The following is a 16987-nucleotide window of genomic DNA, read 5'->3' as shown; positions in this document are numbered from 1 at the left end:
AAAAGGCACAATGCCAACTTATGTACAAGAAGAATGACTCTTCTTACTGTCTATGTTATGAGCCATCCCTGTGACACTAGTTATAGATTCCGATGCTTCACTCCAGGTTTACTGTATCCCTTGGTCCTTCTTATTGACGATAAAACACAGAAATATCATCGGAATGAAATACAAAAGGCACAATGCCGACTTAACTACAAGAAGACTGACTCTTCTTACTGACTATGATTTGAACCATTCCTGTGGCACTAGTTACAAATTCCGATGCTTCACTTCAGGTGTACTGTATGCCTCGGACCTTCTGATTGACGATGAAACACAGAAATTGCATCGGAATTAAATACAAAAGGCACAATGCAGAATTAAGTACAAGATGACTGACTCTTCATACTGTCTACGTTTTGAACCATTCCTGTGACACTAGTTATAGATTCCGATGCTTCACTCCAGGTTTACTGTATCCCCTGGACCTTCTTATTGACGATGAAACACAGGAATCGCATCGGAATTAAATACAAAAGGCACAATGCCGACTTAAGTACAAGAAGACTGACGCGTCTTACTGTCTATGTTTTGAACCATTCCATTGACAGTAGTTATAGATTCCGATGCTTCACTCCAGGTTTACAGTATCCCTTGGACCTTGTTATTGGCGATGAAACACAGAAATTGCATCGGAATTAAGTAGAAACGTACAATGCCGAGTAAAGTACACGAGGACTGTCTCTTCTTACTGTCTAAGATTTGAACCATTCCTGTGACACCAGTTATAGATTCCGATGCTACACTCCAGGTTCATTGTATCCCTCTGACCTTCTTATTGACGATGAAACACAGAAATTGCATTGGAATTAAATTGAATAGGCAGAATCTCGACTTAAGTACAAGAAGACTGACTCTTCTTACTGTCTATGTTTTGAACCATTCCTGTGAAACTAGTTATAGATTCCGATGCTTCACTCCAGGTTTACTGTATGTCTTGGAAATTCTTACTGACGATGAACCACAGAAATTTCATCGGAATTAAATAGAAAAGGCACAATGCCGACTTAAGTACAAGTAGACTGACTCTTGTTACTGACTATGTTTTGAACCATTCCTGTGACACTAGTTATAGATTCCGATGCTTCACTTAAGGTTTACTGTATACCTTGGACCTTCTTATTGACGATGAATCACAGAAATTGCATCGGAATTAAATACAAAATGCACAATGCCGACTTAAGGACAAGAAGACTGACGCGTCTTACTGTCTATGTTTTGAACCATTCCATTGACAGTAGTTATAGATTCCGATGCTTCACTCCAGGTTTACTGTATCCCTTGGACCTTCTTATTAACGATGAAACACAGAAATTGCATAGGAATTAAATATAAAAGGCACAATGCCGACTTAAGGACAAGACGACTGACTGTTCTTACTGACTATGTGTTGAACCATTCCTGTGACACTAGTTATAGATTCCGATGCTTCACTTCAGGTTTATTGTATCCCTCTGACCTTCTTATAGACGATGAAACACAGTAATTGCATCGGAATTAAATAGAAAAGACACAATGTCGACTTAAGTACAAGAAGACGGACTCTTCTTACTGTCTATGTTTTGAACCATTCCTGTGACACTAGTTATAGATTCCGATGTTTCACTCCAGTTTTACTGTATCCCTTGGACCTTCTTATTGACGATGAAACACAGAAATTGCATCGGAATTAAATAGAAAAGGCACAATGCCGACTTAAGTACAAGAAGACTGACTCTTCTTACTGTCTATATTCTGAACCTTTCCAGTGACACTAGTTGTAGATTCCGATGCTTCACTTCCGGTTTACTGTATCCCTTATACCTTGTCATTGACTATGAAACACAGAAATTGCATCGGAAGGAAATACAAAAGGCACAATGCCTACTTAAGTAAAAGAAGTCTGACTCTTCTTACTGTCTATGATTTGAACCATTACTGTGACACTACTTATAGATTCCGATGCTTCACGCCAGGTTTACTGTATCCCTTGGACCTTCTTATTGACGATGAAACACAGAAATTGCATCGGAAACACATACGAAAGGCACAATGCCAACTTAAGTACAAGAATACTGACTCCTCTTACTGACTATGCTTTGAACCATTCCTGTGAAACAAGTTATAGATTCCGATGCTTCACTTCAGGTTTACTGTATCCCTCTGACCTTCTCATTGACGATGAAACACAGAAATAGCATCGGAATTAAATAGAAAAGGCACAATGCCGACTTAAGTACATGAAGACTGACTCTTCTTACGGTCTATCTTTTGAACCATTCCTGTGACACTAGTTGTAGATTCCGATGCTTCACTTCAGGTTTACTGTATCCCTTGCTCCTTCTTATTGCCGATGAAACACAGAAATTGCATCGGAATTAAATACAAAAGGCACAATGCCGAATTAAGTACAAGAACACTGACCCTTCTTACTGTCAACTTTTGAACCAGTCCTGTGACACTAGTTATAGACTCCGATGCTTCACTCCAGGTTTGCTGTATCTCTTGGACCTTCTTATTGACGATGAAACACAGAAATTGCATCGGAATTAAATACAAAGGGACAATGCCGAGTTAAGGAAAAGAAGTCTGACTCTTCTTACTGTCTATGATTTGAACCATTCCTGTGACACTAGTTTTGGATTCCGATGGTTCACTTCAGGTTTACTGTATCCCTTGGTCCTTCATCTTGACGATGAATCACAGAAATTGCATCGGAATTATATACAATAGGGACAATGCCGACTTAAGTACAAGAAGACAGACCCTTTTTACTGTCTATATTTTGAACCATTCCAGTGACACTAGTTATAGATTCCGATGCTTCGCTTCAGGATTACTGTTTCCCTTGGACCTTCGTATTGACGATGAAACACAGAAATTGCATCTTAAGTAAATACAAAAGGCACAATGCCGACTTAAGTACCAGACGTCTGACTCCTCTTACTGTCTATGGTTTGAACCAATACTGTGACACTAGTTATAGGTTCCGATGCATCACGGCAGGTTTACTGTATCCGTTGGACCTTCTTATTGACGATGAAACACAAAAATTGCATCGGAATTACATACGAAAGGCACAATGCCAACTTAAGTACAAGAAGAGTGACTCTTCTTACTGATTATGCTTTGAACCATTCCTGTGACACTAGTTGTAGATTACGATTTTCTACTTCAGGTTTACTGTATCCCTTGGACCTTCTTATTGACGATGAAACACAGAAATTGCATCGGCATTACATACAAAAGGCACAATGCCGACTTAAGTACAAGAAGACTGGCTCTTCTTACTGACTATGTTTTGAAGCATTCCTGTGGCACTAGTTATGGATTCCGATGTTTCACTTCAGGTTTACTGTATCCCTCTGACCTTCTTATTGACGATGAAACACAGAAATGGCATCGGAATTAAATACAAAAGGCACAATGCCGAATTAAGTACAAGAACACTGACCCATCTTACTGTCAACTTTTGAACCAGTCCTGTGACTCTAGTTATAGACTCCGATGCTTCACTCCAGGTTTGCTGTATCTCTTGGACCTTCTTATTGACGATGAAACACAGAAATTGCATCGGAATTAAATACAAAGGGACAATGCCGACTTAAGGAAAAGAAGTCTGACTCTTCTTACTGTCTATGATTTGAACCATTCCTGTGACACTAGTTATAGATTCCGATGCTTCACTCCAGGTTTACTGTATCCCTTGGACCTTCTTAATAACGATGAAACACAGTAATTGCATCAGATTAAATATAAAATGCACAATGATGACTTAAGTACAAGGAGACTGACTATTCTTACTGTCTACGTTTTGAACCATTCCTGTGACACTAGTTATAGATTCCGATGCTTCACTCCAGGTTTACTGTATCCCCTGGACCTTCTTATTGACGATGAAACACAGGAATCGCATCGGAATTAAATACAAAAGGCACAATGCCGACTTAAGTACAAGAAGACTGACGCGTCTTGCTGTCTATGTTTTGAACCATTCCATTGACACTAGTTATAGATTCCGATGCTTCACTCCAGGTTTACTGTATCCCTTGGACCTTGTTATTGGCGATGAAACACAGAAATTGCATCGGAATTAAGTAGAAACGTACATTGCCGACTTAAGTACAAGAAGACTGACACTTCTTACTGACTATGTTTTGAACCATTCCTGTGACACTAGTTATAGATTCCGATGCTTCACCTCAGGTTTTCTGTATCCCTTTGACCTTCTTATTGACGATGAAACACAGAAATTGCATCGGAATTAAATACAAAAGGCAAAATGCCGAGTTAAGTACACGAGGACTGTCTCTTCTTACTGTTTAAGATTTGAACCATTCCTGTGACACCAGTTATAGATTTCGATGCTACACTCCAGGTTCATTGTATCCCTCTGACCTTCTTATTGACGATGAAACACAGAAATTGCATTGGAATTAAATTGAATAGGCAGAATGTCGACTTAAGTACAAGAAGACTGACTCTTCCTACTGTCTATGTTTTGAACCATTCCTGTGAAACTAGTTATAGATTCCGATGCTTCACTCCAGGTTTACTGTATCCCTTGGACCTTCTTATTGACGATGAAACACAGGAATTGCATAGAAATCAAATAGAAAAGGCACAATGAAGACTTAAGTATAAGAAGACTGACTATTCTTACTGACTATGCTTTGAACCATTCCTGTGTATCTAGTTATAGATTCCGATGCTACACTACAGGTTTACCGTATCCCTTGGACCTTCTTATTGACGCTGAAACACAGAAATTGCAAAGGAATTAAATTTAAAAGGCAGAATGCCGACTTAAGGACAAGACGACTGACTGCTCTTGCTGACTATGTTTTGAACCATTCCTGTGACACCAGTTATAGATTCCGATGCTTCACTTCAGGTTTATTGTATCCCTCTGACCTTCTTATTGACGATGAAACACAGTAATTGCATCGGAATTAAATAGAAAAGACACAATGTCGACTTAAGTACAAGAAGACGGACTCTTCTTACTGTCTATGTTTTGAACCATTCCTGTGACACTAATTATGGATTCCGATGTTTCACTCCAGGCTTACTGTATCCCTTGGACCTTCTTATTGACGATGAAACACAGAAATTGCATGGGAATTAAATAGAAAAGGCACAATGCCGACTTAAGTACAAGAAGACTGACTCTTCGTACTGTCTATATTCTGAACCTTTCCAGTGACACTAGTTGTAGATTCCGATGCTTCACTTCAGGTTTACTGTATCCCTTGGACCTTGTCATTGACTATGAAACACAGAAATTGCATCGGAAGGAAATACAAAAGGCACAATGCCTACTTAAGTAAAAGAAGTCTGACTCTTCTTACTGTCTATGATTTGAATCATTACTGTGACACTACTTATAGATTCCGATGCTTCACGCCACGTTTACTGTATCAATTGGACCTTCTTATTGACGATGAAACACAGAAATTGCATCGGAATTACACACGAAAGGCACAATGCCAACTTAAGTACAAGAATACTGACTCCTCTTACTGACTATGCTTTGAACCATTCCTGTGAAACAAGTTATAGATTCCGATGCTTCACTTCAGGTTTACTGTATCCCTCTGACCTGCTCATTGACGATGAAACACAGAAATAGCATCGGAATTAAATAGAAAAGGCACAATGCCGACTTAAGTACATGAAGACTGACTCTTCTTACGGTCTATCTTTTGAACCATTCCTGTGACACTAGTTGTAGATTCCGATGCTTCACTTCAGGTTTACTGTATCCCTTGCACCTTCTTATTGCCGATGATACACAGAAATTGCGTCGGAATTAAATACAAAAGGCACAACGCCGACTTAAGTACAAGAAGACTGACTCTTCCTACTGTCTATGATTTGAACCATTCCTGTGACACTAGTTTTGGATTCCGATGGTTCACTTCAGGTTTACTGTATCCCTTGGTCCTTCTTCTTGACGATGAATCACAGAAATTGCATCGGAATTATATACAATAGGGACAATGCCGACTTAAGTACAAGAAGACTGACCCTTTTTACTGTCTATATTTTGAACCATTCCAGTGACACTAGTTATAGATTCCGATGCTTCGCTTCAGGTTTACTGTATCCCTTGGACCATCTTATTGACGATGAAACACAGAAATTGCATCTTAAGTAAATACAAAAGGCACAATGCCGACTTAAGTTCAAGACGTCTGACTCTTCTTACTGTCTATGGTTTGAAGCAATACTGTGACACTAGTTATAGATTCCGATGCTTCACGGCAGGTTTACTGTTTCCGTTGGACCCTCTTATTGACGATGAAACACAAAAATTGCATCGGAATTACATACGAAAGGCACAATGCCAACTTAAGTACAAGAAGAGTGACTCTTCTTACTGATTATGCTTTGAACCATTCCTGACACTAGTTGTAGATTACGATTTTCTACTTCAGGTTTACTGTATCCCTTGGACCTTCTTATTGACGATGAAACACAGAAATTGCATCGGCATTAAATACAAAAGGCACAATGCCGACTTAAGTACAAGAAGACTGACTCTTCTTACTGACTATGTTTTGAACCATTCCTGTGGCACTAGTTATGGATTCCGATGTTTCACTTCAGGTTTACTGTATCCCTCTGACCTTCTTATTGACGATGAAACACAGAAATGGCATCGGAATTAAATACAAAAGGCACAATGCCAAATTAAGTACAAAAACACTGACCCTTCTTACTGTCAACTTTTGAACCAGTCCTGTGACACTAGTTATAGACTCCGATGCTTCACTCCAGGTTTGCTGTATCTCTTGGACCTTCTTATTGACGATGAAACACAGAAATTGCATCGGAATTAAATACAAAGGGACAATGCCGACTTAAGGAAAAGAAGTCTGACTCTTCTTACTGTCTATGATTTGAACCATTCCTGTGACACTAGTTATAGAATCCGATGCTTCACTCCAGGTTTTCTGTATCCCTTGGACCTTCTTAATAACGATGAAACACAGTAATTGCATCAGATAAAATATAAAATGCACAATGATGACTTAAGTACAGGGAGACTGACTATTCTTACTGACTATGTTTTCAACCGTTCCTGTGACAATAGTTATAGATTCCGATGCTTCACTTCAGGATTACTGTATCCCTCTGACCTTCTTATTGACGATGAAACACAGAAATTGCATCGGAATTAAATACAAAAGGCACAATGCCACTTATGTACTAGAAGACTGACTCTTCTTACTGTCTATGTTTTGAGACATCCCTGTGACACTAGTTATAGATTCCGATGCTTCACTCCACGTTTACTGTATCCCTTGGTCCTTCTTATTGACGATAAAACACAGAAATATCATCAAAATTAAGTACAAAAGGCACAAAGCAGAATTAAGTACTAGATGACTGACTCTTCTTACTGTCTATGTTTTGAACCAGTCCTGTGACACTAGTTATAGATTCCGATGCTTCACTCCAGGTTTACTGTATCCCTTGGACCTTCTTATTGACGATGAAACACAGGAATCGCATCGGAATTAAATACAGAAGGCACAATGCCGACTTAAGTACAAGAAGACTGACGCTTCTTACTGTCTATGTTTTGACCCATTCCATTGACACTAGTTATAGATTCCGATGCTTCACTCCAGGTTCACTGTATCCCTTGGACCTTGTTATTGGCGATGAAACACAGAAATTGCATCGGAATTAAATAGAAAGCGTACAATGCCGACTTAAGTACAAGAAGACTGACTCTTCTTACTGACTACGTTTTGAACCATTCCTGTGACACTAGTCATAGATTCCGATGCTTCACCTCAGGTTTACTGTATCCCTTGGACCTCCTTATTGACGATGAAACACAGAAATTGCATCGGAATTAAATACAAAAGGCAAAATGCCGACTTAAGTACTCGAGGACTGTCTCTTCTTACTGTCTAAGATTTGAACCATTCCTGTGACACTAGTTATAGATTCCGATGCTACACTCCAGGTTCATTGTATCCCTCTGACCTTCTTATTGACGATGAAACACAGAAATTCCATCGGAATTAAATTGAATAGGCACAATGTCGACTTAAGTACCAGAAGACTGACTCTTCTTACTGTCTATGTTTTGAACCATTCCTGTGACAGTAGTTATAGATTCCGATGCTTCACTCCAGGTTTACTGTATCTCTTGGAAATTCTTATTGACGATGAAACACAGAAATTACATCGGAATTAAATAGAAAAGGCACAATGCCGACTTAAGTACAAGAAGACTGACTCTTGTTTCTGACTATGTTTTGAACCATTCCTGTGACACTAGTTATAGATTCCGATGCTTCACTTAAGGTTTACTGTATACCTTGGACCTTCTTATTGACGATGAAACATAGAAATTGCATCGGAATTAAATACAAAATGCACAATGCCGACTTAAGGAGAAGAAGACTGACTGTTCTTACTGACTATGCTTTGAACCATTCCTGTGACACTAGTTATAGATTCCGATGCTTCACTTCAGGTTTATTGTATCCCTCTGACCCTCTTATTGACGAGGGAACACAGAAATTGCATCGGAATTAAATAGAAAAGGCACAATGTCGACTTAAGTACAAGAAGACTGACTCTTCTTACTGTCTATGTTTTGAACCATTCCTGTGACACTAGTTATAGATTCCGATGCTTCACTCCAGGTTTACTGTATCCCTTGGAACTTCTTATTGACGATGAAACACAGAAATTGCATTGGAATTAAATAGAAAAGCCACAATGCCGACTTAAGTACAAGAAGACTGACTCATCCTTCTGTCTATGTTTTGAACCATTCCTGTGACACTAGTTATAGATTCCGATGCTACACTCCAGGTTCATTGTATCCCTCGGACCTTCATATTGACGATGAAACACAGAAATTGCATCGGAATTAAATACAAAAGGCAAAATGCCGACTTAAGTACACGAAGACTGACTCTTCTTACTGTCTATGTTTTGAACCATTCCTGTGACACTAGTTATAGATTCCGATGCTACACTCCAGGTTTACTGTATCCCTTGGACCTTCTTATTGACGATGAAACACAGATATTACATAGGAATTAAATACAAAAGGCACAATGCCGACTTAAGGTAAAGAGGACTGACTGTTCTTACTGACTATGTTTAGAACCATTCCTGTGACACTAGTTATAGATTCCGATGCTTCACTTCAGGTTTATTGTATCCCTCTGACCTTCTTATTGACGATGAAACACAGTAATTGCATCGGAATTAAATAGAAAAGACACAATGTCGACTTAAGTACAAGAAGACTGACTCTTCTTACTGTCTATGTTTTGAACCATTCCTGTGACACTAGTTATAGATTCCGATGCTCACTCCAGGTTTACTGTATCCCTTGGACCTCCTTATTGACGATGGAACACAGAAATTGCATCGGAATTAAATAGAAAAGGCACAATGCCGACTTAAGTACAAGAAGACTAACTCTTCTTACTGACTATGTTTTGAACGATTCCTGTGACACTAGTTATAGATTCCGATGCTTCACTTCAGGTATACTGTATACCTTGGACCTTTCGTATTGACGATGAAACACAGAAATTGCATCGGAATTAAAACAAAAGGCACAATGCCGACTTAAGTACAAGAAGACTGACTCTTCCTACTGTGTATGATTTGAACCATTCCTGTGACACTAGTTTTGGATTCCGATGCTTCACTTCAGGTTTACTGTATCCCTCTGACCTTATTGCCGATGAAACACAGAAATTGCATCGGAATGAAATACAAAAGGCACAATGCCGACTGAAGGACAAGAAGACTGACTCTTCTTACTGACTATGATTTTAACCATTCCTGTGACACTAGTAATTGGTTCTGATGCTTCACTTCAGGATTTCTGTTTCCCTTGGACATACTTATTGACGATGAAACACAGAAATTGCATCGGAATTAAATAGAAAAGGCACAATGCCGACTTAAGTACAAGAAGACTGACTCTTCCTACTGTCTATATTTTGAACCTTTCCATTGACACTAGTTATAGATTCCGATGCTTCACTTCAGGTTTACTGTATCCCTTGGACCTTGTCATTGACTATGAAACACAGAAATTGCATCGGAAGTAAATACAAAAGGCACAATGCCGACTTAAGTAAAAGACGTCTGACTCTTCTTACTGTCTATGATTTGAACCATTACTGTGACACTAGTTATAGGTCCGATGCTTCACGCCAGGTTAACTGTATCCCTTGGACCTTCATATTGACGATGAAACACAGAAATTGCATCGGAATTACATATGAAAGGCTCAATGCCAACTTAAGTACAAGAAGACTGACTCATCTCACTGACTATGTTTTGAACCATTCCTGTGAAACAAGTTATAGATTCCGATGCTTCACTTCAGGTTTACTGTATCCCTCTGACCTTCTTATTGATGATGAAACACTTAAATAGCATCGGAATTAAATAGAAAAGGCACAATGCCGACTTAAGTACAGGAAGACTGACTCTTCTTACTGTCTATCTTTTGAACCATTACTGTGACACTAGTTATAGATTCCGATGATTCGCGGCAGGTTTACTGTATCCGTTGGACCTTCTTATTGACGATGAAACACAGAAATTGCATCGGTATTACATACGAAAGGCACAATGCCAACTTAAGTACAAGAAGACTGACTCCTCTTACTGACTATGCTTTGAACCATTCCTGTGACACTAGTTGTAGATTCCGATGGTTTACTTCAGGTTTACTGTATCCCTTGGATCTTCTTATTGACGATGAAACACAGAAATTGCATCCGAATTAAATAAAAAGGCACAATGCCGACTTAAGTACAAGAAGACTGACTCTTATTACTGACTATGTTTTGAACCATTCCTGTGGCACTAGTTATGGATTCCGATGTTTCACTTCAGGTTTACTGTATCCCTCTGACGTTCGTATTGACGATGAAACACAGAAATGGCATCGGAATTAAATTCAAAAGGCACAATGCCGAATTAAGTACAAGAACACTGAACCTTCTTACTGTCAATTTTTGAACCAGTCCTGTGACACTAGTTATAGACTCCGATGCTTCACTCCAGGTTTTCTGTATCTCTTGGACCTTCTTATTGACGATGAAACACAGAAATTGCATCGGAATAAAATACAAAGGGCACAATGCCGACTTAAGGAAAAGAAGTCTGACTCTTCTTACTGTCTATGATTTGAACCATTCCTGTGACACTAGTTATAGATTCTGATGCTTCTATCCAGGTTTACTGTATCCCTTGGACCTTCTTAGTAACGATGAAACACAGAAATTGCATCAGAATTAAATATAAAATGCACATTGATGACTTAAGTACAAGAAGACTGACTATTCTTACTGACTATGTTTGAACCATTCCTGTGACACTAGTTATAGATTCCGATGCTTCACTTCAGGATTACTGTATCCCTCTGACCTTCTTATTGACGATGAAACATAGAAATTGCATCGGAATTAAATACAAAAGGCACAATGCCAACTTATGTACAAGAAGACTGACTCTTCTTACTGTCAATGTTTGAGCAATCCCTGTGACACTAGTTATAGATTCCGATGCTTCACTCCAGGTTTACTGTATCCCTTGGTCCTTCTTATTGACGATAAAACACAGAAATATCATCGGAATTAAATACAAAAGGCAAAATGCCGACATAAGTACAAGAAGACTGACGGTTCTTACTGCCTATGTTTTGAACGATTCCATTGACACTAGTTATAGATTCCGATGCTTCACTCCAGGTTTACTGTATCCCTTGGACCTGGTTATTGGCGCTGAAACACAGAAATTGCATCGGAATTAAATAGAAAACGTACAATGCCGACTTAAGTACAAGAAGACGGACTCTTCTTACTGACTATGTTTTGAACCATTCCTGTGACACTAGTTATAGATTCCGATGCTTCACTTCAGGTTTACTGTATCCCTTGGACCTTCTTTTTGACGATGAAACACAGAAATATCATCGGAATTAAATACAAAAGGCAAAATGCCGACTTAAGTACACGAGGACTGTCTCCTCTTACTGTCTAAGATTTGAACCATTTCTGTGACACTAGTTATAGATTCCGATGCTTCACTCCAGGTTTACTGTATCCCGTGGACCTTGTTATTGGCGATGAAACACAGAAATTGCATCGGAATTAAATAGAAAAGGCACAATGCCGACTTAAGTACAAGAAGACGAACTCTTCTTACTGACTATGTTTTGAACCATTCCAGTGACACTAGTTATAGATTCCGATGCTTCACTTCAGGTATACTGTATACCTTGGACCTTTCGTATTGACGATGAAACACAGAAATTGCATCGGAATTAAATACAAAAGGCACAATGCCGACTTAAGTACAAGAAGATTGACTCTTCCTACTGTCTATGATTTGAACCATTCCTGTGACACTAGTTTTGGATTCCGATGCTTCACTTCAGGTTTACTGTATCCCTCTGACCTTATTGCCGATGAAACACAGAAATTGCATCGGAATGAAATACAAAAGGCACAATGCCGACTGAAGGACAAGTAGACTGACTCTTCTTACTGACTATGTTTTGAACCATTCCTGTGACACTAGTAATTGGTTCCGATGCTTCACTTCAGGATTTCTGTTTCCCTTGGACATACTTATTGACGATGAAACACAGAAATTGCATCGGAATTAAATAGAAAAGGCACAATGCCGACTTAAGTACAAGAAGACTGACTCTTCCTACTGTCTATATTTTGAACCTTTCCATTGACACTAGTTATAGATTCCGATGCTTCACTTCAGGTTTACTGTATCCCTTGGACCTTGTCATTGGCTATGAAACACAGAAATTGCATCGGAAGTAAATACAAAAGGCACAATGCCGACTTAAGTAAAAGACGTCTGACTCTTCTTACTGTCTATGATTTGAACCATTACTGTGACATTAGTTATAGGTCCGATGCTTCACGCCAGGTTTACTGTATCCCTTGGACCTTCTTATTGACGATGAAACACAGAAATTGCATCGGAATTACATATGAAAGGCACAATGCCAACTTAAGTACAAGAAGACTGACTCTTCTTACTGACTATGCTTTGAACCACTCCTGTGAAACAAGTTATAGATTCCGATGCTTCCCTTTAGGTTTACTGTATCCCTCTGACCTTCTTATTGACGATGAAACACTTAAATAGCATCGGAATTAAAGAGAATAGGCACAATGCCGACTTAAGTACAGGAAGACTGACTTTTCTTACTGTCTATCTTTTGAACCACTCCTGTGACACCAGTTGTAGATTCCGATGCTTCACTTCAATTTTACTGTCCCTTGCACCTTCTTATTGACGATGAAACACAGAAATTGCATCGGAATTAAATACAAAAGGCACAATGCCGACTTAAGTACAAGAAGACTGACTCTTCCTACTGTCTATGATTTGAACCATTCCTGTGACACTAGTTTTGGATTCCGATGGTTCACTTTAGGTTTACTGTATCCCTCTGACCTTATTGCCGATGAAACACAGAAATTGCATCGGAACTAAATACAAAAGGCACAATGCCGACTTAAAGACAAGAAGACTGACTCTTCTACTGTCTATGTTTTGAACCATTCCTGTGACACTAGTTATAGAGTCCGATGCTTCACTTCAGGTTTACTGTATCCCGTGGTCCTTCTTCTTGACGATGAATCACAGAAATTGCATCGGAATTATATACAATAGGCACAATGCCGACTTAAGTACAAGAAGACTTACCCTTTTTACTGTCTATACTTTGAACCATTCCAGTGACACTAGTTATAAATTCCGATGCTTCACTTGAGGTTTACTGTATCCCTTGGACCATCTTAGTGAAGATGAAACACAGAAATTGCATCGGAAGTAAATACAAAACGCACAATGCCGACTTAAGTACAACACGTCTGACTCTTCTTACTGTCTATATTTTGAACCATTACTGTGACACTAGTTATAGATTCCGATGCTTCAATCGAGGTTTACTGTATCCCTTGGACCTTCTTAGTAACGATGAAACACAGAAATTGCATCAGAATTAAATATAAAATGCACAATGATGACTTAAGTACAAGAAGACTGACTATTCTTACTGACTATGTTTGAACCATTCCTGTGACACTAGTTATAGATTCCGATGCTTCACTTCAGGATTACTGTATCCCTCTGACCTTCTTATTGACGATGAAACACAGAAATATCATCGGAATTAAATAGAAAAGGCGCAATGCCGACTTAAGTACAAGAAGACTGACTCTTGTTTCTGACTATGCTTTGAACCATTCCTGTGACACTAGTTATAGATTCCGATGCTTCACTTCAGGTTTATTGTATCCCTCTGACCCTCTTATTGACGAGGGAACACAGAAATTGCATCGGAATTAAATAGAAAAGGCACAATGTCGACTTAAGTACAAGAAGACTGACTCTTCTTACTGTCTATGTTTTGAACCATTCCTGTGACACTAGTTATAGATTCCGATGCTTCACTCCAGGTTTACTGTATCCCTTGGAACTTCTTATTGACGATGAAACACAGAAATTGCATTGGAATTAAATAGAAAAGCCACAATGCCGACTTAAGTACAAGAAGACTGACTCATCCTTCTGTCTATGTTTTGAACCATTCCTGTGACACTAGTTATAGATTCCGATGCTACACTCCAGGTTCATTGTATCCCTCGGACCTTCATATTGACGATGAAACACAGAAATTGCATCGGAATTAAATACAAAAGGCAAAATGCCGACTTAAGTACACGAAGACTGACTCTTCTTACTGTCTATGTTTTGAACCATTCCTGTGACACTAGTTATAGATTCCGATGCTACACTCCAGGTTTACTGTATCCCTTGGACCTTCTTATTGACGATGAAACACAGATATTACATAGGAATTAAATACAAAAGGCACAATGCCGACTTAAGGTAAAGAGGACTGACTGTTCTTACTGACTATGTTTAGAACCATTCCTGTGACACTAGTTATAGATTCCGATGCTTCACTTCAGGTTTATTGTATCCCTCTGACCTTCTTATTGACGATGAAACACAGTAATTGCATCGGAATTAAATAGAAAAGACACAATGTCGACTTAAGTACAAGAAGACTGACTCTTCTTACTGTCTATGTTTTGAACCATTCCTGTGACACTAGTTATAGATTCCGATGCTCACTCCAGGTTTACTGTATCCCTTGGACCTCCTTATTGACGATGGAACACAGAAATTGCATCGGAATTAAATAGAAAAGGCACAATGCCGACTTAAGTACAAGAAGACTAACTCTTCTTACTGACTATGTTTTGAACGATTCCTGTGACACTAGTTATAGATTCCGATGCTTCACTTCAGGTATACTGTATACCTTGGACCTTTCGTATTGACGATGAAACACAGAAATTGCATCGGAATTAAAACAAAAGGCACAATGCCGACTTAAGTACAAGAAGACTGACTCTTCCTACTGTGTATGATTTGAACCATTCCTGTGACACTAGTTTTGGATTCCGATGCTTCACTTCAGGTTTACTGTATCCCTCTGACCTTATTGCCGATGAAACACAGAAATTGCATCGGAATGAAATACAAAAGGCACAATGCCGACTGAAGGACAAGAAGACTGACTCTTCTTACTGACTATGATTTTAACCATTCCTGTGACACTAGTAATTGGTTCTGATGCTTCACTTCAGGATTTCTGTTTCCCTTGGACATACTTATTGACGATGAAACACAGAAATTGCATCGGAATTAAATAGAAAAGGCACAATGCCGACTTAAGTACAAGAAGACTGACTCTTCCTACTGTCTATATTTTGAACCTTTCCATTGACACTAGTTATAGATTCCGATGCTTCACTTCAGGTTTACTGTATCCCTTGGACCTTGTCATTGACTATGAAACACAGAAATTGCATCGGAAGTAAATACAAAAGGCACAATGCCGACTTAAGTAAAAGACGTCTGACTCTTCTTACTGTCTATGATTTGAACCATTACTGTGACACTAGTTATAGGTCCGATGCTTCACGCCAGGTTAACTGTATCCCTTGGACCTTCATATTGACGATGAAACACAGAAATTGCATCGGAATTACATATGAAAGGCTCAATGCCAACTTAAGTACAAGAAGACTGACTCATCTCACTGACTATGTTTTGAACCATTCCTGTGAAACAAGTTATAGATTCCGATGCTTCACTTCAGGTTTACTGTATCCCTCTGACCTTCTTATTGATGATGAAACACTTAAATAGCATCGGAATTAAATAGAAAAGGCACAATGCCGACTTAAGTACAGGAAGACTGACTCTTCTTACTGTCTATCTTTTGAACCATTACTGTGACACTAGTTATAGATTCCGATGATTCGCGGCAGGTTTACTGTATCCGTTGGACCTTCTTATTGACGATGAAACACAGAAATTGCATCGGTATTACATACGAAAGGCACAATGCCAACTTAAGTACAAGAAGACTGACTCCTCTTACTGACTATGCTTTGAACCATTCCTGTGACACTAGTTGTAGATTCCGATGGTTTACTTCAGGTTTACTGTATCCCTTGGACCTTCTTATTGACGATGAAACACAGAAATTGCATCCGAATTAAATAAAAAGGCACAATGCCGACTTAAGTACAAGAAGACTGACTCTTATTACTGACTATGTTTTGAACCATTCCTGTGGCACTAGTTATGGATTCCGATGTTTCACTTCAGGTTTACTGTATCCCTCTGACCTTCGTATTGACGATGAAACACAGAAATGGCATCGGAATTAAATTCAAAAGGCACAATGCCGAATTAAGTACAAGAACACTGACCCTTCTTACTGTCAATTTTTGAACCAGTCCTGTGACACTAGTTATAGACTCCGATGCTTCACTCCAGGTTTTCTGTATCTCTTGGACCTTCTTATTGACGATGAAACACAGAAATTGCATCGGAATAAAAT

Source organism: Schistocerca piceifrons, chromosome X (assembly GCF_021461385.2).
Source record: "Schistocerca piceifrons isolate TAMUIC-IGC-003096 chromosome X, iqSchPice1.1, whole genome shotgun sequence".
In the NCBI taxonomy this organism is placed as follows: Eukaryota; Metazoa; Arthropoda; class Insecta; order Orthoptera; family Acrididae; genus Schistocerca; species Schistocerca piceifrons.
Note: the sequence above shows the minus strand (reverse complement) of the source record.